The sequence below is a fragment of the Carlito syrichta genome, unplaced genomic scaffold (genome assembly GCF_000164805.1).
Source record: "Carlito syrichta isolate Samal-C Ts95f unplaced genomic scaffold, Tarsius_syrichta-2.0.1 Scaffold305873, whole genome shotgun sequence".
Taxonomy (NCBI): Eukaryota; Metazoa; Chordata; class Mammalia; order Primates; family Tarsiidae; genus Carlito; species Carlito syrichta.
The window spans coordinates 133,642-155,729 of record NW_007249969.1 but is presented as its reverse complement, the minus strand read 5'-3'; positions in this window follow the sequence as shown (position 1 = coordinate 155,729).

The window sequence follows — 22,088 nt, the reverse complement described above, 5'->3', positions numbered from 1 at the left end:
GGGCTCCGGCGATCCTTCCGCCTCGGCCTTCCAAGTAGCTGGAACTACAGGCGCGTGCTGCCACGCTCGGCTAATTTTCTGATTTATTGTAGAGATGAGGTCTCACCAAGTTGCCCAGGCAGGTCTCGAACCCATGGGCTTAGGCAGTCCTCTCATCTCGGCCTCCCAAAGTGCTGGGATTATAGGTGTGAGCCACCAAGCCCGGCCCCACATGCAATTTTTAAAAATTTTCTCTAAGCTAGGCATGGTAGTGCGTGCCTGTAGTTCCAGCTACTTAGAAGGCTGAGGCGGAAGGATCGCTGGAGCCCAGCAGGTCGAGGCTGTGGTGGCTGGGAGCGTGCCACTGCACTCCAGTCTGGGCAACAAAGTGAGACTCCAACTCAAAAAAAAAAAAAATTCTCTTCATCTATTAAGGGAGACCAGTCATGGTGGCTCACACCTTAATCCCAGCACTTTGGGAGGCCAAGGAGAGAGGATGGCTTGCGGTCAGGTATTTGAGACCAGCCTAGACAACATAGCAAGAGCCCATCTTTACAAAAATAAAAAATAAATTAGCTGGGCATGGTGGCATGTGCCTGTAGTCCCAGCTACTCAGGAGGCAGGAGGATTGCTCAAGACCAAGAGTTTGAGGCTGCAGTGAGCTACGATCACGTCACTACACTCCCTCCTGGGTGACAGAGTGAGAACCTGTTTCTAAAAATAATAATAATAATAAAAATAAAAAACAACTTCATGTGCACATGCCAAAGGATCTGCAAAGGTTGCCCCTCTCCCCTGCTCATGCCAGAGTCTTTAGCACTGTTCATGGCATTTGATTACACTTTTCAGACAGAATTTCCTTCTAAAATCACTATTTGTACTCACCATCCCAGTTCTTAACCTCACTAGTTAAAATTGTTCCCAAATCAAAGAGAATGCAGTTTTTCTATAAGGATGAGACTTTTATGGGTAAGTTAGGTAGACCTAATGGGGAGGCTGAGGCAGGAGGATCCCCTGAACCCAGGAGGTCAAGGCTTTGTCTGGGCCACAGAGTGAGACCCCAATTACAACAACAACAACAACAAAAACAGGTTGAAAGATGTAATGCACAGGGTCTATAGTGAGACCAGGAGACTACTGCATTTCTATACACTTTTCCTTGGAGAGTGGTTCTCTGCTAGGCACTCAGCTGGAATCTGGATGGGGGCCTCCCAGGCCATTCAGGAGGACCTAAGACTGTTTGCGCTGGGTGCCTTCACTGTGGAAAACCTGTCAGAATGCTCTTGATCGCCTGCAGGGTTTTCAGTTTTTATGTTACAATCGTCATCTACCGCAGCAGCTATCTTTTTAAAAAAGACTGTTTGCTTTCTATGTATCAGGCACTGGGCTGGCCACCTGGCCCACATTATCTCATTTAATCCTCCAGCAATCCTTTGAGGAATTACTTTCTGAACCCAGGGAAGACTCGGATTCAACAGCAGGTTCCCACAGCAACACTGAGGGACAGTGGGTCTCCAGTCCCGTCTTCCCTAACGTGCCTGTGACATCCCTGCCACTTGCAGCGGGAGGGCAAGTCAGTCAGTTGCAAACGTACTGATATGGCTTAATATTGTTACTTAAATAACCTGCTTTTAAACAGCACTCCCACACGATGACATGACAAATGGCACTTAGCCGTGTATGCTGTAAGGGGCCACACATGCACCGGTCGTGTGAAGTAACTGGCTTGAAGGGACTTGTAAAACTAAGCTACAACTGGGGACAAAAGCGAGGGATGGAATGTTGGCCTAAACAGCTCATTTCCTGGCCTTAATTGGTTTCTATCTTAGTGTTAATTGACTTTGAGTTAAGCGCCTTTCATACAAATCAAGAAAAGCTGACCTTTGGAACACCGGTGCTTATTGGGTAAATATGTCTTTATGGACTTCATAAAATGCAGATTGTGTAAACACATACTCAGGAACTATTAAAAGCCCTGGGTGGCTGAGTAAGGCACAAAGGTAGCCTTTAAGATTCCTGAATACTCAGTAGTTAGACATTTAAGAGAATGAACATCAAGAATGCAATTACAATTTGGGAAATGGGTCTCAAACTAGCTTGTAGGCTGAGGAATCACCTTGAGATCATTTTAAAAATGCAGATTCCCTGGCCCCCAGGGCCATGGAAGCAGATTCAGGTCTGGGTGGGCCCCAGACACGTGTATTTTAACAAGCCTAGAAGTAGGTGGCCTAGGACAGACTTCAAGAAACAATTCCAGTTCATTCACCCTTTTCTCTACCAGAGAACATCCAGGGAGTAAATATGAGGAGAGATTCTTGGAGCAGGAAGAAACGCCCTTCCCCCATTTCTGCTCAGTATACCAAGAGCCAATAAACTGCCCAGCAAGTGACCATACTGCCACCAGGAGGGCCTTCTTTTTGCCACCCCTCTCAAGGGGTGAGATGTCTGCTTCTCTAAGGTTCACAGAAGATGATGGTGACCAACATATGCATTAAAAAGAAACTCAATGGTAAACAGTGTGCATTTTCCATGTGAACGACTTGACAGTGACCGTGGCCCCCAAGCTACCCAAGACTATCCAGAAAGGCAATCACCCACAGTGCCTCAGAGGTTGCAGCCTCTGGAAAAACATCTCAGTTCTGGGTTCCCATGTTACAAAGAGTCGTGGTTGCATCTGTCCACTGGTTAGGAGACTGGGATGATGCCAGCCAACAAAAGAGAGGAAGTCCTTCATGTTGCGTACAGGGTGGTCAGAACCCGGTCAGCAGCCGTCGCTGCTGCAGGGGACAGTAGTTCCAAAAAGAACTCACTGACATTTAGAGTTGCGTACCCAAGGTACCGCGCCTGTGGGACTCAGGCATTCCTTACCAAACATGTGTCCAAGTGAACAGGGCATGCTTTTCAGCTCCTCTGATTTTTAAGATTTTCAGATTCTGTGTTTCAGTACTGAAGGGATGTGTGCTTCCATCCCAAAGCTTATCTGGGTGGTTCATCACATTTTTTTTAGCTGAACGTACAGATTGCCAAATTAAGTATTAAATGTGGTGACTTAAATATTCCCAAGGCCAGCAAGTGTCAAATCTAGAAACAGTTTATGATTGAATATAAATTTTCAACAATCAAAAATGAGTACTTGTTGATAAGAATTAGTGTGTCGTTTTATTGAAAAATTCACAAAGGCTGGAAGTTGTTAATACTCCCACTCTAGGAGAATACCATCTCCGAAACACTAACAATCCAAACCACACCAACATGTTATTAGTAAAACTACTTAAAGGGCGAAACATCAAGTGTTCAAAGAAAAGGTGAGGGTCTAGCATTTTCGAGGAACAAGTTGTTTTTCCATAGGCACTACGGCACATATTTGTTCTTGCAAGTTTGAATGAAGTAATTTTTGTTGTTGTTGCGCAGGCTGGAGTGCAATGACGGGATCTCAGCTCACTGCGGCCTCAACCTTCTGGGGATCAAGCGATCCTTTTTTCTCAGTCTCCCGAGTAGCTGGGACCATAGGTGTGCACCATCATGCCCAGTTAATTTTTGTATTTTATGTAGAGACAAGGTGCTGCCATGTTGCCCAGGCTGGTCTCAAACTCCTGGGCTGAAGCAATCCTCTTGCCTCAGCCTCCCCAAGTGCTGGGATTATAGTCATGAGCCACGGTGCCTGACCTGAATTAAGTGATTCTTTTTTTTTTTTTTTTTTTTTGAGTTGGAGTCTTACTCTGTCGCCCAGGCTGGAGTGCAGTGGCACACTCACAGTCACCATAGCATCGAACTGCTGACCTCCGGCGAGCCTTCCACCTCAGCCTTCCAAGTAGCCCGAACCACAGGCACGCTCTACCACACCTGGCTAATTTTTTGACTTATTGTAGTGATGAGGTCTCACCAAGTTGCCCAGGCTGATGCGGAACCCCTGGGCTATGGCAATCCTCTCACCTCGGCCTCCCAAAGTGCTGGGATCATAGGTGTGAGCCACCACACCCGGCCAATTAAGTGACTCTTGATCTCATCTTCAGATTATGAGTTCTCCTACCTTCAAGCAGAGGTGAGAGGAAGTGTTAGTTTCCCCACATGTGTGAGTACTACACTTTTCCATGTTATCATCCCCATGACTGCTACAACCTCTGAAGTTGGCATTCCTGCTGCTTTGAGCAGCACAGAGGCTCTGTGGATATGAAGAGCTTGCCCAGGGCCCTATCAGTTGTCACCATGGAGAAATCTTCCTTCAACCCTGATCCACTGCAAAGTCTAGAAAGGAGCCATCACCCCCACCACTCACAACCAAGATCTAACTCTGCCGTCAGCTCTACTACAAGGTCATTTGGACCTCTAGAACTTTCTCAGAGGTTCCAACCCCTTGTCAGGACACATTAGTTCTATACAAAGAAAAGCATATGCTCGGTGAGCTGCAGAAACACTAAGGAGATGCAAGGCTTTGGGAATTATTGGCCTAATCTCAAAGTTCATCTGCCTTAAACTTCTAAGAAGGGAATTTGTCAGGGGGTTGGCTGGAATTGGGGCGAAAAGGGAAGCACAAGGGACTAGGCAGGGGTAACCTGGTAACTAGTAACTGATAAATAAGGATATAAATAGGAAAGGAGACCTCTCAGGAGTACAGGCCAGATAATTGTGTTCAGGACTCCGTTTTTTGGAAGAGAAGTATTTTTGTTTGTTTGCTTTGAGTTCTTAGTAGGTCATTAATGGTACTCTGTCCCATTAAGAAAAATTTTTTTGGCCGTGTGTGGTGGCTCACGTCTGTAATCCCAGCACTTTGGGAGGCCAAGGCGGGAGGACTGCTTGAGCCCAGGAGTTCGAGATGAGCCTAGGTAGCACAGCAAGACCTCATCTCTATTTAAATTCATTTTTAAAAAAAAGTTTAATTGTAATAAAATACACATAAAATTTACCATTTAATCGTTTTTATACAGTATAGTGGCATTAAGTACATTCACACTGTTATGTAAGACTGTCCCATTTTAAAGTATGCCCTTCACATTTTCTCCCAAGATATTAAAACAATTTTAGGGCCTTCCCCACATTTGCATGTGGTGCCACACTTGTGGGTGACAAGCCACAATCTTAAAACCTGGCATCAGTCTTTGTTAGCGACATCTGTTTCAAGTCAATGTACTCTCATTTCTAGGTAAAAGCATATGACTTTATAGCTCTGCTTTCCTTTATTTTACTTTTTGTGAGTTGGAGTCTCACTCTGTCGCCCAGGCTGGAAGGCAGTGGCACACTCACAGCCACCGCAGCCTTGACCTGCTGGGCGCAGGCGATCCTTCTCCCTCAGCCGTCCAAGTAGCTGGAAGTACAGGCGCGCGCTACCACACCCAGCTAATTTTTTTACTTATTGTATAGATGAGGTCTCGCCAAGTTGCCCAGGCTGGTCTCGAACCTGTGGGCTCAGGCAATCCTCTCACCTCAGCCTCCCAAAGCGCTGGGATTGTAGGCATGAGTCATCGCGCCTAGCCTGCTTTCCTTTAAATTCAAGCAAATACCAGTCCTGTGTTAACAAAGATTTGTCAAAAAATCAAATTCAAGGAACTACTTCTGTTTCCTGTGAGATAGCTGCCCCCCCCACACTACCAAAGAAAATAAGGCGAAATTTAAAAATATTTTACTACTTTAACCATTAAAATAGCTAAATTAATATCCTGAAGGCATCTGTGTTGCATCACCAAGGAAAACTTCTGAAAAAAATTAGAGCTTTTAAAGTTTCAGCCAAACCTTTTTTAAAAATAATAAAAAACAGCTGTCATTTTGGACAGCAGTAGGTGATTTTTTCGTGTGCTTGAGAATTTTTTGGGGGATCAACAATTACAAGTTATTTGTTATTGACTCTTCTGATCTCACTTCACATGTAACATAATTTGGTATATTCCTCTTCGGGAGGCTATTTGTCTTCTTAATTCGAAATGAGAAAGAACAAAGGGCAGGGAAAAAGAGCAACATTTCCCCACTCAGTTCACCAATATGGATGTGTGTAACCTTTTGAATACTACCCAATATGACCGATTAATCAGGATAAATTAATGAGCAGCAGAGAGACCCAGTCTTTAAACAGAGTAAATGCTCCCTGGTCAATACTGCCCCTGGTCTGAATTATTTGCAACCCTCTAAGGTTTAACTGGGTGTTGTCCCTTCCAAACCCTAATTAGCTAAGGCATAATCGAATCTCCCAAATGTTCAATTTTATTTTATTTCCAACACCTTCGTGGAGAATCCTTGACAATCTCAGGGGTTTTTAAAATACCAACCCTGGGAGGACAGAAGGGTGGAGGTGAAATTCGGATTCAATGAGTCTAGGAATGAGAAGGGGAAGAGAATGAGGAGATGGAAGAGTAGTGTTTCCAACCAACCCAGATACGCTCCCCCTTGGGGCCTCTGGTTATGTTGATAAATTGTCCTTGTTAAGACAGCTGTGGGGAAGGGGTGTGTTCCAGGCAGCATGCCGACCAACACACTGCCCAAGGAAGGGGTGAGGAATGGGCCACCCGTGTCTAATCCTCCTGGTCATCGTTGTACTGTTCCATCCTGAACAGAAGGAAGGTGGAATAGGGCGTCTACAGGTAAACCATTAGAACCAGACCCCCCTTTACCGTTTGGGCTCACAAGGATTACTTTAAGGATGCCCAGCTGGTGGGGATTAACAAGGAAAACAAGGGGTGGGGAGGGACTGGAATCCCAAGAGAAGGATATTTTTTAAAAACAGAAGTTTCCTATCTTTTACAAGCAGTATGACCCTTGTCATCCCAAGGGGAGTCTTGACTGAAAAATAGTTTCAAAGCAGGACTGGGAAATGGATCAAGTGCACACAGGGCAAAGTGGGTGTGTCCTCCTAGGCTGTCTGGCGGCCTGGGCTCTCAGGGATACTGTATATTGGTTTGGGGATTCTTTTCATTCTTCCTCAAGCCTAGGTTTTTACATGCCCTTGGCTATGACACTTACGAATGTGATTCGGTACAGAGGATAATCCCGACTTTATCTGGAGTTAATGTATGGGGCAGCCGCCTTGTAAAAATTTAAGATTAAAAGCTACCATAAAAAATGCTGGTTAAGCTGGGCTCGGTGGCTCAGCCTGCAATCCCAGCACTTTGGGAGGCTGAGGCGAGAGGACTGCCTGAGCCCGCGGGTTCGAGACCCGCCCGGGCAACTTGGTGAGCCCTCGTCTCTACAACAAATTAAAAAAAACTAGCCGGGCGTGGTAGCGCACGCCTGTAGTTCCAGCTACTCGGAAGGCTGAGGCAGAAGGATCGCCGGAGCCAGCAGGTCGAGGCTGCGGTGGTCGGGAGCGGCCACTGCACGCCAGCCTGGGCGACAGAGTGAGACTCCGACTCAAAAAAAAAAAAAAAATGCAGGTTATATGACCAACCAGTCAACTCTTCCTTCCCTCTCTGCTACAACAGCACCTGCTGGCTTATAAGTGCACAGAGTTCTCACCTTAATGTGCCAAAACCACCACCCTTCCCATTCTGGCATCCACCTCCCACCCCAGGAGACCCACATATCAAATATTACTTCCTGCTGTCTATGACCACACCACCTTGGCAGTTAACATCAAAAGCAAACACATGGGGAGTAAAGAAGGCGTCAGAGGAAGAGCAAGCAGGTATGTTGTATAAACGATTTTGCTGGTGCCCAGGTGCAAAAGCCTTGGAGCTCCACGTGCATTTCAACTGTTCTTCTAAGGGCTCATCCTCTCCTCTCCTCTCCCAAGATGGCGAGTAGGAGGCCCTTCCCCGCCTCCACTCCTAATGCTCCTACATCTGGAATACGACATGTGGAAGCCACGCCTTAGAACCCCTCCCTGGCATCACAGGTCGGCTGCACAAGAACAGCGTCTGGGAAGCCCAGCAACTTCAGCCTAGGGTAGGGTGTGACCCAGGCTAGCAATTCGTTCACTGTTGAAGGTCTAACATCTACCTAGACCACCCTTATCTGAATTAGTTTCCACCAACTTTTTCCTGTCTCTGGAGGGTTCAACAACTCAAAGATAGCAAATATCCGAATGTTTAACACGACACCCAAAACAGGCTTGGAACCACGGCCAGATGGCATCTGGTTGACACAGCCCAAACCAACTAGCTGTGTGACCCTGGGTTAGTCACTTGACCTCTACAGATTGTAGTTTATGCATAAAAATGGGGAGCTGAGCTACTTTCCTAAGATCCGGTCCAATTTTTAAATGCTTATGGTCAGGTTGCAACCATTTTACTCTAGTGAGAAAGGGAAATGAGTGCTGTGAGAAGTAACAATACTAAATAAAACAAAACAAAAAACCTTCCTTGGGCTATCTGATCAACAAAGTTAAGATACTTAATTTTGTTCTAAATTTCACAGCTCCTCTGTCTTCCAATAAATAAAACAACCACCGTTTTGGAACTCAGGTTTCTATATCTATGCCCGCTGTATTTAACTAAAGTCAGAGAAAAGTCCTGCCAAGACAGACAAGGTGGCTCATGTCTCTAATCCCAGCACTTCAGGAGGCCCGGGTAAAAGGACTGCTCGAGCCCAGGAGTTCGAGACCAGCCTGAGCAACACAGCAAGAACTCGTTTCTACAAAAAAATAAAATTAGCCAGGAATGATGGTTAGCAATTAGCAAGCTACTTGGAAGGCTGAGACAGAAGGATCACCTGAGCCCAAGAGATCAAGGCTTTGGCAAGCTGTGAGTGTGCCACTGCACTCCAGCCTGAGTAAGAGTGAGACCCCCACCAAAAAGTAAATAAATAATAGTCCTGCCTAGATCTGTCAGAAGCACAGTAGTGGTCTCCCTGACTCCAGTCTAGCCCGCACCCTCTAACGAACTTTTTCAACTTCACCAACATATCACCTCATCATCTCTTTGTTTCAAAGTCTTAAATAGCTCCATGTTACCTAAAGAACAAGTCACTTCATCCGCCTGGGACTCAATAGCCTCCCAAATTTAGCCTCAGCTGATTCGACCAGCTCTTTCTCTGACCTCCCTGGACACAAACAAGGAGGTGGAATGCCCGTCTGTGGCAGAAACATTTGGACACGCGATGCCTCTTCTCCATCTTGCCTAACCTGTGCCCTCCCCCAACCACCAGCCATCAATCTTTTCTAAGTCTCCTAACACTCAACTCAAAGTGACACCTTACTGAACATGATCCCACTTATGTTCTTACATCGAGAATGTGGTTCTCAGCAATGATTCCCAACTTCCCAAGGAAAAGGACTCAAAGGGAAAAAGATTCAGAGACGTACTCCCCTTCTCCTGGGATTGTAGTCATATTTTTTCATAACTGTGAGTCAAGAAAAATACACGCCAAACATCCACTGTGAATTGAGTAGCAGTTTAATGAGGCTGTATTTTATTATTCTATAAATGTAGCTCCGTACATTGAAAGAGAGTAATACGTATATATGGGAGACATTCCATATTTGGTTCACAAACAACTCATGGCGTACATATGGTTTCCCAGTCACTTGTTTGGGAACCACTGGGTGGTGGTGTCAGTTCAAGACTTGAAGATGAACTATCTAGATGCTGGGGAGGGGGGACTCTAAAGTCTTATTCACCTTCCTCTGAAAGAAAAATATGACAGGCTAATGAAGATACTACCAGAGGGTCAACAGTTAGTTTATTCCAGATTTCCCATCTCACCCACCTCCAGGTTGCAGTTACTGACAGCACAGGCTTTTGGATTTTTAGTACCTGGTTTTGGGGACGAACAAAGGGGCCTCTCATTTACTTTAGCATTCTGGTTTATTCTAGGCTTTCCCAGCAATGCTGCCTCAAGTAAAAAGCCCTCTTCCAATTCATATTCCAGTCTCTTCCCGATTTCTCACCAGAATTATCTCTAAAGAGTAAGCACTGACAAGTGATGGATAATTTGCATTTTAACCCTATTCAAATTTGGGTAAATGGTTTAATATGCATGCTAATATTCCATCATTATTCCAATTAAGGAAACTATTATGTTAAAGTGTTTAATCAGGAGAATTAGGGAGAACTCCAGACACCTAAAATTAACCTCTAATAGTCTTGACATTCATTTCATTTAAGTGCAATTTGCCAAGCTACAAGCAACTCCCTCTTAAGACTTCTGCTTAGGCACGTGGGGATTCCTGATAAGACCTAAAAGCAATTCATTTCCTAACTAGATTGCTGTCTAAAAGAATAAACTAAAAGGACCGCAATACAATCAAATCCCCAAGCAGTCACATTCCAAGAGATTTAAACATCATCGTCTTGATCCCCAGTAACAACAATGCTCTTCGCATCAGAAACAACACAACCACTTCCTCTTTCTCTGACCTTCTCTGTTTAATTACTTCCTGTGATTTCTTCTAGGGCTGAGCGCCCAAGCTTCCCAGGGCGGCAGACTTTCCATGCATACATGACTGATTTGTCTGGAAGGTACAGATGCCAGCTGAGGGACAGACATTACACACACAATTTGGGGACTTCACAATTCTTTTAAGTGATGGCTCACTTGGGCCTCCTGGCAGTCACCAAGAACTTTAAGTCATAAGAAGAGAAAAAATTCTTCCAGCACATTCCCATCTAAAATCAAGCTGCACCTCAAAGCTGGAGGTCCTGCCAGAAATTGGAAAGGGCAGGCACTTGATAATACCTCAGTGTATAAGCACCACCTTCTTGTCCGATGAGCTTCTTCAACAAACATTCAAAATGCCAAGTACATGAAGTCATCTTATTAGGGTCTGGACAACGAAGACACAAACCATCATCACAACCAAAAACAAACCCATGGACCCCCCCCAGCAGCACTATTACTGGGGAGTTTGTTACAAATACAAAACCTCAGGCCTTCTGAATCAGAATTCTCATCTTAGCAGATTTCCCCAGGGAGTCCCTGTACAAGTTCAAGTTTGAGAAGTACCACTGTAAGATACTGCTCTCCAAGCACTAGGCACAATACAGATCCTGACGAACACTATGCTGTTAACCATTTTCCTCCTACAAGCTTTCTATCAGGGGTAAGGTGGCGTGTTCTCCCTCCAAATCAAGTATTTGTAGAGCTGCTGTTTACATCTCAGTACAGAAAAGGCAATCTGGATGGGTACTGGCTCCCTACACCATAGAGTTCAACAGGACTGCAAGGAAGAAATGTCACCTCCATTACGAGGTATTTACAGATTCTAAGTTCTAATTTCATTTGCTTAACAGTCATATAAACCAAGCTACACACACACCAAGTCTTTTATATGAGAAAACTGAGGCCCTGTAACGTTATAAAGTGCAATGTTGTTCTATAGATGTGAGATTTGAAGTCAAAGGACCTGGGTTAAAAGTAAAAAATTCAGGCAGGTGTGGTGGCTCACACGTGTAATCCCAGCACTCTTGGAGGCTAAGGCAGGAGGATCACTTGAGGCCAGGAGTTCAACCCCAGCCTGCGAAATACAGTGGGATGCCGTCTCTATAAAACAACAACAACAACAACAAAAACCCTGCTCTTTGTGTAACCTCAGGTAATACATAATCTCTCAAAATCCTTTTCTCACCTGTAGTATGTGGATGCTTGATTGTTGGATATACTCCATGTGCGCATGAAGGTACATACAACACACACACTCTCTTTTTCTCACACTAAAAACAATGTGAAAAGCTTGCTTGTTCGGGGATCTGGCAAGGGTGTGTAGGGCCTTCAATGTTCTGTATGAAGAGTTCTTCTAACCCTAATACGGGAACCTCAACCCTCCACATTGCTAGATTGCAGCTCCAAGAAGAACCCAGCAGGAAGGAGGGGAAGAAAAGAGAAAACAACCTCTATAGTCAGTATCAAGAAGATGCTGTCCTCATATCCCTAAAGCATATGAAACTGTCTAGTACCCTGGAATATAAGCTCCCCAAGGGCAAGGACTTCCTCTGCCACAGTGCTGATTCTGTCTAGCAGGTTAGGTATTCTATATTTGCAGTAAGTAACAGCATCTAGTAGGCAGTCAACAGCTAGTCGCTCCCTTTCCTCTGGCAGTACCCCCAACTCTTATTTTACCTAATAAAATAATCTATACATTGTTTTACAAATGGGGTTCAAATATATTCTAAATTCAAGTCCTTTAGATTCAAAGTTCACCATACTCCAAATCAACACCTGTCATCTGGTATCCCCAGTACTCCTTAGTACAAATGATATTTAAGAATTTACAGTAATGGACCAGGTGCAGTGGTTCATGCCTGTAATCCCAGCACTTTGGGAGGCTGAGGCAGGAGGATCGTTTGAACCCAGGAGTTAGAGACTAGCCTGGGCAATACAGACCTCATCTGTATTTTTAAAAAATGAAAGAAAGAAAAAAGAATGGACAGCAAGGGCTTCCAAGCATCTTTACAAACAGAAGACTCCTGTTCTAAAATTTACTCCCACACACAACAACGAGAAGGCAGCCAGCAGGCCTCTAGGCCCAGAAGTGAGCTGTGCAGCCAGGACATACCTTCCTAGCAGGGCAGATCTGCTTTGGAATTCGGAGCCTGAGAAAAATCAGATGTGACTTAACCTTCAAGCAAAGGAGAGAAACATAATTAACTATTTTAAGACTATAGTCACACTTCACACAGCTTTAAAAGATCTGTAAAAACAAGTAAAATTACTGGGATGTTGACGATTAAGCCAAACCTCTGGTCCAGAACCACATCTGTATTCCCACTCCCTCATCCACTTTATTTCTTGGCTGGAAATAGAAAATGAAACACCAAACATGGCATTCAAGTAGACAAAACATGTCATAAGCCAAATGACTCCTAAGAGAACCCTTAGCCCCACCCACTGGAACACTGTCAGTAATCAGATTTCTAGAACACAGATCAAGAAGGGAGTTGGGACGGCAAAGGAGATGAGGATGCTACGACAGTAACTACACTTACAGCAAGAGAACAGACAAGCCATAAAAGTCAACATCTCAAAAAGCACAGCCAACCAGGAAAACTGAGTAAAGGGGCCAACAGTCAGCCGGACATTATTAACACAATAGTTTAAAAATGAAGGTGCTATTCCAGAGGGACCTGACAAGGACAGCACTGGAAAGCCAAACGAAAATGCAGAGATTGACTTCTAAGCTTTAATTCCCCCCCCACACACAAACTCCCTGAGGAGCCTTGAGCAAGTAATTTCAGTTCTCTTAGATACAAAGTGAAAATCTCGTTTCCTGCCTAGAAAGGTAGCTATAACAGTGCTTGCTAAAATGCTTTACCTATGCTACCTCATTTCTACTTTTTAACAGCTTAAGATGTAGACAGCTGAATGAGCATCATTTACATTCACCCAGGGCTCAAAGCTTAGGACATTTACCAGTGTCCCTTAGTACAGAACACAGGTAGGGTATGAACCCAAAACCCATGTTTCTTTCACCACCATCACGGCAGCCTCCCTTTGGAAGTTTTGAAAAGCAACCTTAAAAACTTTTTTCGGATATAGGTACAATGTGAATAATTGTTTTTGTTTTTTGAGTTGGAGTCTCACTCTGTCACCTAGATTGGAGTGCAGTGTCCGCTCCCGGCCACTGCAGCCTCAACCTGCTGGGCTCCGGCGATCCTTCTGCCTCAGCCTTCTGAGTAGCCGGAATTACAGGCACGCGCTACTACACCCGGCTGATTTTTGATTTATTGTAGAGATGAGGTCTCGCCAAGTTGCCCAGGCGGGTCTCGAACCCGCGGGCTCAGGTAATCCACTCACCTCAGCCTCCCAAAGCGCGGGATTACAAACTGAGCCACCGAGTACGGCTGAATAATTGTTTTTATATAAGGCAACAATTTATTTTTTGAGTTGGAGCCTCACTCTTGTCACCCAGGTTGGAGTACAGTGGCATGCTCACGGGCCACTACAGCCTCAACCTGCTAGGCTTAGGTGATCCTTCCGTCTCAGACTTCCAAGTAGCTGGAACTACAGATGCACGCCACCACGCCTGGCTAGTTTTTGTGATTTACTGTAGAGACGAGGTCTCACCAAGTTGCCCAGGCTGGTCTCAAACTCCCAAGCTCAGGCAATTCTCTCGCCTCAGCCTCCCAAAGTGCTGGGATTACAGGCTGAGCCACCGCGCCTGGCCGGGGCAACAATTTTTTGTGTGTGTAGGGGTCTCACTCTATTGCCCTGGCTGGAGTGCAGTGGCATGATCATTGTTCACTGTATCGTCAACCTCCTGGGCTCAGGCCATCCTTCTGCCTCAGCCTCCCAAGCAGCTGGGACTTACAGGCACATGCCACTATGCCCAGTTAATTTTTTGAAATTTGGTAGAGTCAAGGTGTTACGATGTTGTCTAGGCTGGTCTCAAACTCCTGGGCTCAAGCAAACCTCTCGCCTTGGCCTCCCTAAGTGTTGGGATTACAGGTGTAAGACACCGCACCCAGCCTATGTAAGGTAAAATTATTTTTCCAACTAATGACTAATTACTTAACCAATAAATATATGTTTGCCTACTTTTAGTAGGCTATTCGTAGACAGCCTATTATGTGCTCAGCACTCTGCCAGGCCATAGTCAATAAACTACTCCCCCTGGGTGTGGTGGCACAAACCTGTAGCCCTAGCTACTCAGGAGGCCAAAGTGGGAGGATCTCTTGAGCCCAGGAGCTCGAGGCAACAGAGAGCCGTGCTTGTACCACTGCACTCCAGAGCCTGGGCAACAGGCTTAAATAAATAAGCTATTCTCACACCTAGAAGGGCAAATGGACCAAGTTTCTCTGTGCATCCTCAGTTAGGGTGGGATGCAAAAACAAAATAAACAGTGCCTAGCTGGTAAGTTGGAACTAGAGGCCAGAGCCAAGGCAACGCAATGAGAAAAAGAAATAAGAGGGATAAGCTGGGCTCGGTGGCTCAGCCTGTAATCCAGTGCTTTGGGAGGCTGAGGTGAGTGGACTGCCTGAGCCCGTGGGTTCGAGACCCGCCTGGGCAACTTGGCAAGACCTCATCTCTACAATAAATCAAAAAATTAGCCGGGTGTGGTAGTGCGCACCTGTAGTTCCAGCTACGTGGAAGGCTGAGGCGGAAGGATCGCCGGAGTCCAGCAGGTCGAGGCGGCGGTGGCCAAGTGCGACCACTGCACTCCAGTCTGGGCGACAAAGTGAGACTCCGACTCAAAAAAAAAAAAAGAAAAAAGAAATAAGAGGAATAAATAATGAAATGAAAAGACAAAGATATCATTACCAGATGAACAAAGGAAAGCCAATTTAAAGACTTAACCTGATAATTAAGTTTTAAGCAGTTATGAATGGACCACAGGGAATATATCTAAGAACAAAAACAACCAGATTTGAAAAATCGTTATTTCAGGGCACAGAGGAGCCAAAGTCATATATTTTAGAAGCTGCTGGTATTTGTTCTAATCTCTTCAATCATAAGCACTAGCACTACATGCTAGGGTAAAGTCAAAATCTGTTTCTTCACCTCTTCCTTCTAAGTGCAAGTAAATGTAGCTTTTTGTTTTAAAATAAGTATTCAACTGCTCTTTGGAAGTAGCATAAATAATATAAGCACAATTTGGTATCATGTATGTGCCATATATGATAAAGATTACCTGAGAAAGAGAAATGAGTAGTTATGAAGCAGTTGTTATTTAGTTTAGTGAGCTCCTATGCCAGTCAATATCAAGTATTTGACTAAGATCCTGGCTTGGCTTTCTTTCCATGACATGAGACACATGTCAAGCTGTGGTAACAATCCTTCATGCCTGTCCAGGGCAAGCATTTAGAAGACAAATTTTGTTCTACAGGGAACTGTATGCATCTATACAAAGTATTTCTTCCACTTCAAAGTAACTAAAAGCCTTAGAAAATGCCTTAAAAAAATCATCAATGATCTAGCCTTAAATATTGATTAAAATGAAAGAGCTCTAAAAATAAATTATCAAGTGTATCGATATAACTGGGTCTTTTAAAAAAACTGGCCTAATTTACTTTAGAGAAAACAAGCCCAAACAAACACTCACACACACCAAAACTTCCTGCTCGCCTCTATTATCGTCTTGTTCCACTTCTGAGGATTCTGCTGTTAGGCTGTGTATTTTTGTTCTGAGTATTCTGCTGTTAGGCTGTGTATTTGTGTTCGGTAATACAGGAACTGTGCCAATACTGGAGTTCATCAGCACAGCTGTCTCCAGCTTCAAGTGTTAAGACTCTACTAGAACCCTGCAGCTATTGCAAATTGTTAATATTGTGATTTCTGTGGTGATTCTCCTACCGAGACAGAAAAACAGACCCTGTCTTATTGTGCTCAAGATCATCTACTTGTCGGTTCCCACAACAGTGGAGGGAATTAAAATGGTTTTGAGTAGCCAATGACACATCACCACCATCCGGAAGTTCTGCACCCAATTTCCACCAAATGTACCCAGGGCTTCATGGACCATGGTGAGTCTCTCAGAAGGCTTATGTATACCCTAAGTTAAAAAAAAAATACAACTGTAATTACTGCATTAGCCATTATGCATGAAACAGCATTTTAAAATAATTAAATCCATTATTTTATTCAACACACATTTATTAAGCAACCACAAGGTGCCCATGGCATTGGGCCAACAACTAGAAAACCAGGCAGTTGAGAAGTGACCCTGAAACCCAAATCCTCACATTCTGATGCAGGGTAGAAGCCCAACTCTAAATGGTGACAACTGCCAAACAGCATGGGGGAAAAATACTATAGAGAGTCATCAGTTTTCACTTTGAAAGTGGAGGTGTGATGGGAAAAGTTAAGGAGGGCCTCCCTCAAAAGCAAGCTCAGAGGCGGCTGGGTGAATAAGCAGAATTTTACTTGTTGGAGAAGGGAGGAACAAACAACACAATTCTAGAAAAAGAGTAAGCAGACTATTCAGGGAAAGTCATTTTTCTATTTCTACAGATTCACTTCTTACATATTTTAGTGGTTAAAAGGACAGGAAAGCTGAAGGGACCAGCTGTAGTCAAAAAGGAGGTAGCATTTCTCTTTCTTCTGCCTGGTCTCAAACTCCTGTGTTCAAGTGATCCTCCTTGCCTTGGCCTCTCAGAGTGCTGGAATAATAGGCATGAGCCACTGCACCTGGCCAGGAGTTAGCATTTCTAATATTCCCATGGCAACAAACCCAGACCACCACCAGCCGATGCTGGTTAGTCTAGTCGAGGTCTACCAATCTCACTAGCTGTTCAGCTGTACAGTAGCTTTACACTATGACAGGTCCTGCCTTACAAGCTCCTTAAGGTCTTTCCAAGTTTTTTTGTTTTTTCTTTCTTTCAAGATTGTCTAATGAATATATCAAGATTCTAATTCTGCAGTCAATTCCGTGTTTTTAACATTTAAGGTTGCTACTTATGCAGAGTAGAAACAAACACCCTTTTTAAGGCTTATGCAAAGGAAATGGATCAATGCTTATTTTATTGGCTTAATTTCCACAACTGTTGCTTCAATTAATGTAGCTCTAACTCTGAATTTGCATTCCGCCCATTATCTTAAGGTGTATCACAGAATGTTCAAGCCCAAATTTATTTCAATTCATTTTAATTCAGTATACCCCTCATGCCCCACAGTATTTTCCAGGAAGTGAAGTGAGAAAAATTACGGCAATGACAGATTGTCACCAACTCAGAAGAATTATGAACATGCATGACTGGCAGAAACTATATGAGCTCTGAAGTCAGAATGACTGAGGCTGGACGCCCTTCCCCTTTCAGAATGGTTAGTTAAGAACAGAGTTCTAGGCCAGGCATAGTGGCTCATGCCTGGTAAGCCCAGCACTTTGGGAGGCCGACGCTGGCAGACTGCTTGAGCCCAGGAGTCAGAGTTATGGGAAACAAAAAAAATCAAAAAAAATCAAACCATTATCTAGGTGTGGTTGTATATGCCTATAGTCCAGCTACTTGGGAGGCTGAGACAAAAGGATCACCTGAACCCAGGAGGCTGAGCCTGGGGTAAGCTGTGATCTATGCCACTGCACTTCAGCCTAGGGCCTAGGCGCAGAGTGAGACCGTGACTCAAAAAAAAAAAAAAAAAAGAAAGAAAGAAAGAAAAAGAAGAGTCCTTCCTGAACCAGGCTGCTGGGTACTCAATCCCCAGCTCCTTCAGTAACAAATTACATGACCTTGAGCAAAGGACTTAAACTCTCTGTGCCTAAGTTTTCCCATTTATATATGGGATAATACCATCTACCTCACAGGATTATTGAGAAGACTTAAAAGAATAAAAAGGCAAGCAAACTTACCTAGGGCTTCCCTATCAGTTAAATGGGGTAAAATCTCCATCACAAGGCTATTTGAAAATTAACAAGCTGAACCTTTAAGAAAACAATCTCAGCACTCTGCAAAGAGCCACACAGGGCACCTTAATATTATGCCCAGTGTTGTACTATAAACTGTACATCTGCAATCTCATTTAGTTCTCACAGTAGCTCCCAAAACAGGTAGTATTTATTCCCATTTTACTCACTACATATAAAACCAAGATGAGATATGTAACTTGCCTTAGATCATAAAGTAAGCAAATGGTTAAGCTTTGAGTCTTAATGTTTTGGGGGCCTGGAGGGGGGGGCTCTCATTCTGTTGCCCAAGCTGGAGGGCATTGGCACAATCACAGCTCACATAGCCTTAGCCTCCTGGGATCAGGTGATCCGTCTGCCTCTTTATTTTTGTACACATGAGGTCTCACTATGTTGCCCAGGTTGGTCTTGAACTCCTGGGCTCAAGCAAACCCCTTGCCTTGGCCACCTAAAGTGCTGGGATAACAGGCGTGAGTCATTGTGTCTGGCCTTAAATATACATTACAAATGCACCTCACTCAGGGTCTTTGATTGTTCCCTGGCTGAATAAGCAGTTACAAAAGACATTTTTCAGACAATTCAGGCAGAATGTTAAAGCTATCAAGGAATTATTAATTTTGTAAGTGTGATAATGGCATTGTGGTTACACAGAACAGTATTTTTATCTCTTGAGAAGTAAGCTCAAGTATTTAGGTATAAGATGTTGGTAATGTCTCTGAAATGGTTCACCAAAAATATTTAAGCCTGTTTTATTCATGGGAAATCTTTCAACATCAGGAAAAATATGACTCAAAATAAAGCTGCAAATCCATTCCCAGCAAGAAGTGGGTTACAGGGAAGAGTTCATGAAAGGAACAAAACAGAAAGCTGAATGGCAGCCTGGTATCTCCTGAGTTGGAGCAAGCTTCAGGAGGGTTTGTCAGCAAATTTCCAAACCATTCAGAAGCATGTTCAAATGCTTTAAAGATACAAACAAAATACTTACGGGTTTTCAAAAATGTTCCACTCCTAGGTACAAAAGATCACTTACAATAGTTTGTTGATGATCCTTACCTTTTAAATGATTAAAAAAGCCGGGCTTGGTGGCTCAGTCTGTAATCCCGCGCCTTTGGGAGGCTGAGGTGAGTGGATTGCCTGAGCCCGCGGATTCAAGACCCGCCTGGACAACTTGACGAGACCTCATCTCTACAATAAACCAAAAATCAGCCGGGCATGGTAGTGCACGCCTGTAATTCCGGCTACTCGGAAGGCTGAGGTGGAAGGATCGCCGGAGCCCAGCAGGTCGAGGCTGCGGTGGCCAGGAGCGGCCACTGCACTCCAGTCTGGGCGACAGTGAGACTCCAACTCAAAAAAAAAAAAACACACACACACAAAAGATTTTTTAAGAAAAGCCTGTAGAATTGTAAATCTCAGCATGAATTTCTATGTGGAGTGGGATCAAAGGAGAATGGTCAGTGGTTTTTGTTTTTTAACATGGACTCTATCTTTTTTTTTTTTTGAGTTGGAGTCTCACTGTCGCCCAGACTGGAGTGCAGTGGCTGCTCCCGGCCACTGCAGCCTCGACCTGCTGGGCTCCGGCGATCCTTCCGCCTCAGCCTTCCGAGTAGCTGGAACTACAGGTGCGCGCTACCACGTCCGGCTAATTTTTTTGATTTATTGTAGAGATGACGTCTCGCCAAGTTGCCCAAGCGGGTCTCGAACCCACGAGCTCAGGCAATTCACTCACCTCAGCCTCCCATAGCGCGGGATTACAGGCTGAGCCACTGAGCCCGGCCAATGGACTCTATCTTTTAGGACAATCAGCAACAAGCAGACAAGTTTTCCTGAATTACCATATATTTATAAGAAGAGTTTTTAATTGGCATGGAAAAGAACATTAGAAAACACAACTTTTTTTTTTTTAATTAAGCACAATTTTACTAGTTGCAAGATTCTGATTTACTGCATTCTGATGCCAACTGTAGCAGATACTTAACTATTTGGACCATTTAATAAAAACTGTGTATGCACTATCAAGAAAATATATTTTACCAAAAGTACAACTATATCTTCCCTAGGTCTCTAGTTTGATGTCACCAATTCTCTCAAGTACCAAGCCCCACCTAGTTCCAAAAGGTATCTGCAAGACATCAAAGAGAAAAACATTAGAAACTGAAGATAAAAATTCATAGAGATGGGGTGAATAAATCTAGCAAACTCCTAAGCTAATATGACTATCATAATCAAGCAGTAATTTTAGCTCTGGGCTTACTGACAGTGGTGGAAAACAACAAAAAAGGAATCAAGCAAGCAAGCTCTGTAACTCAGAGAGAGAAACCTTCCTGTCACTAATATTTAAAGGAATTTTTCAGATGGACCATTACATAAGAATGGTGAACAGTATAAGTACAATGAACAGTGCCTACAATGGCAGCTTACAGCTCATGAGTGGTTTTCTCAGGTATTTCATGTCTCACCAAGGTCATCACATTAAAAGTAAACCCCAGAAGCCCATTTCTTCAGTGGCTAAGATGCCAAGGCTTTCTGAATCTCTAACTGAAACCAGAACCTGTCCTCAAGTATCCATTGTCTCAACGGGGCTCCCTGCTGAACCTATTCTGAGAGCATGAAATGGAGATATGTATTTCTCCTGGTGATCCCACCCTGAATCCTTTGGCTTTGGATAGCAGATGGGGAAGGATGCAAGGCTGACAAGCTGCCATGAAAAGGGCCAGGCCAGGCCTGTATTCCCTAGAGGTGGAGCCAAAGAATGCGAGGTGATCAAACCTCTCCAAGAACCCACAAGGCCACAGCACAGCAACCAAACCACCATCACTGCTATTACTGCTACTCTATGTGCAGGTACAAACCAGGACCCATAAAAATACTGGTTTATTGGCCAAGTTCAAAAGGCAGCAAGGCCCGGCAGCATATTCCTCCTTCCACCTCCATATTTCAGCCCTAAAAGCTCGACTTTTTTTCATTTTACCAATTCGCATATGAAGACAAAGCAAAACATCCAAAACAGAAACATCAGCAGATGCGGTGGAAGGGCCCAAAGACACGCACACCAGGTGTGATCTTCGCCAGCAACGGGTCTGGCAGATCAGGGGTTACTGCAGTGCAAGTTCCCTGGGGACCCACAGGAAGGAAATTCCCTTTCCCAAAACCAGGCCCACTCCTGCCCGGCCTGGCAACAGCAGACGCCAAAGGATAAAGGGGGTATTTTAAAAGAAGTGAGATTTCTTCGAGTAGAGCACAGCATTCTGTCACCTGCTGCAAGAGACAACCCTGCTGGTCGCCCAGCCCTGAGTCACTTCCCCTCCCTGCATGCTTGAGTCTCAAAGCCTGCGGGGGGTCAAGGACCAGGGGCCTCCAGAGCCTGCAGCCCCCACTCCCAGGCACAGACAGACACGCGAGGGGCCTCCCTCCAGGGCGCGTCCCCGCGGCTGCCGCCCGGCTCTTTGCGCCCCAGCCCGCGCCGCCGCTACCTTGGCTAATGGCAGCAGTGAATGAAAGGAGCCGAGGCAGGCTCCGGATTTATGAATGTGCAGGGGAGGAGGGGAGGGATATCATGTGACAATAAAGGAGAGCGTCTTATTCACAAAAAAAAAAAAAAAAAAGTGGCTGGTGGCGGGCACAGCCACTGAGCAGTGGAGACGGCTGTCGTGAGGTGACCGCTCGGACCCCGGGCCGAAGACCTGGCGCGCGGGTCCCGGCAGCCCCGCCCCCGTCGCACCCGAGCCTGGAAACGCCTCCGGCAGGGGAAGGAAGGAAAACGCCAAGCCAGACCCCGAGACCGCGAGGCGGGAGGCAGCTGCACCTTAGCCCGGGGCTGGCGACAGGCACTAGTCCCGCGCCGGGCGGCCCCGGAGCCCTCGGGGGGAGCGCCCGGAGCATTGTTCCCCACGGGCCCGCGGGCCGGGCACACGCCCGT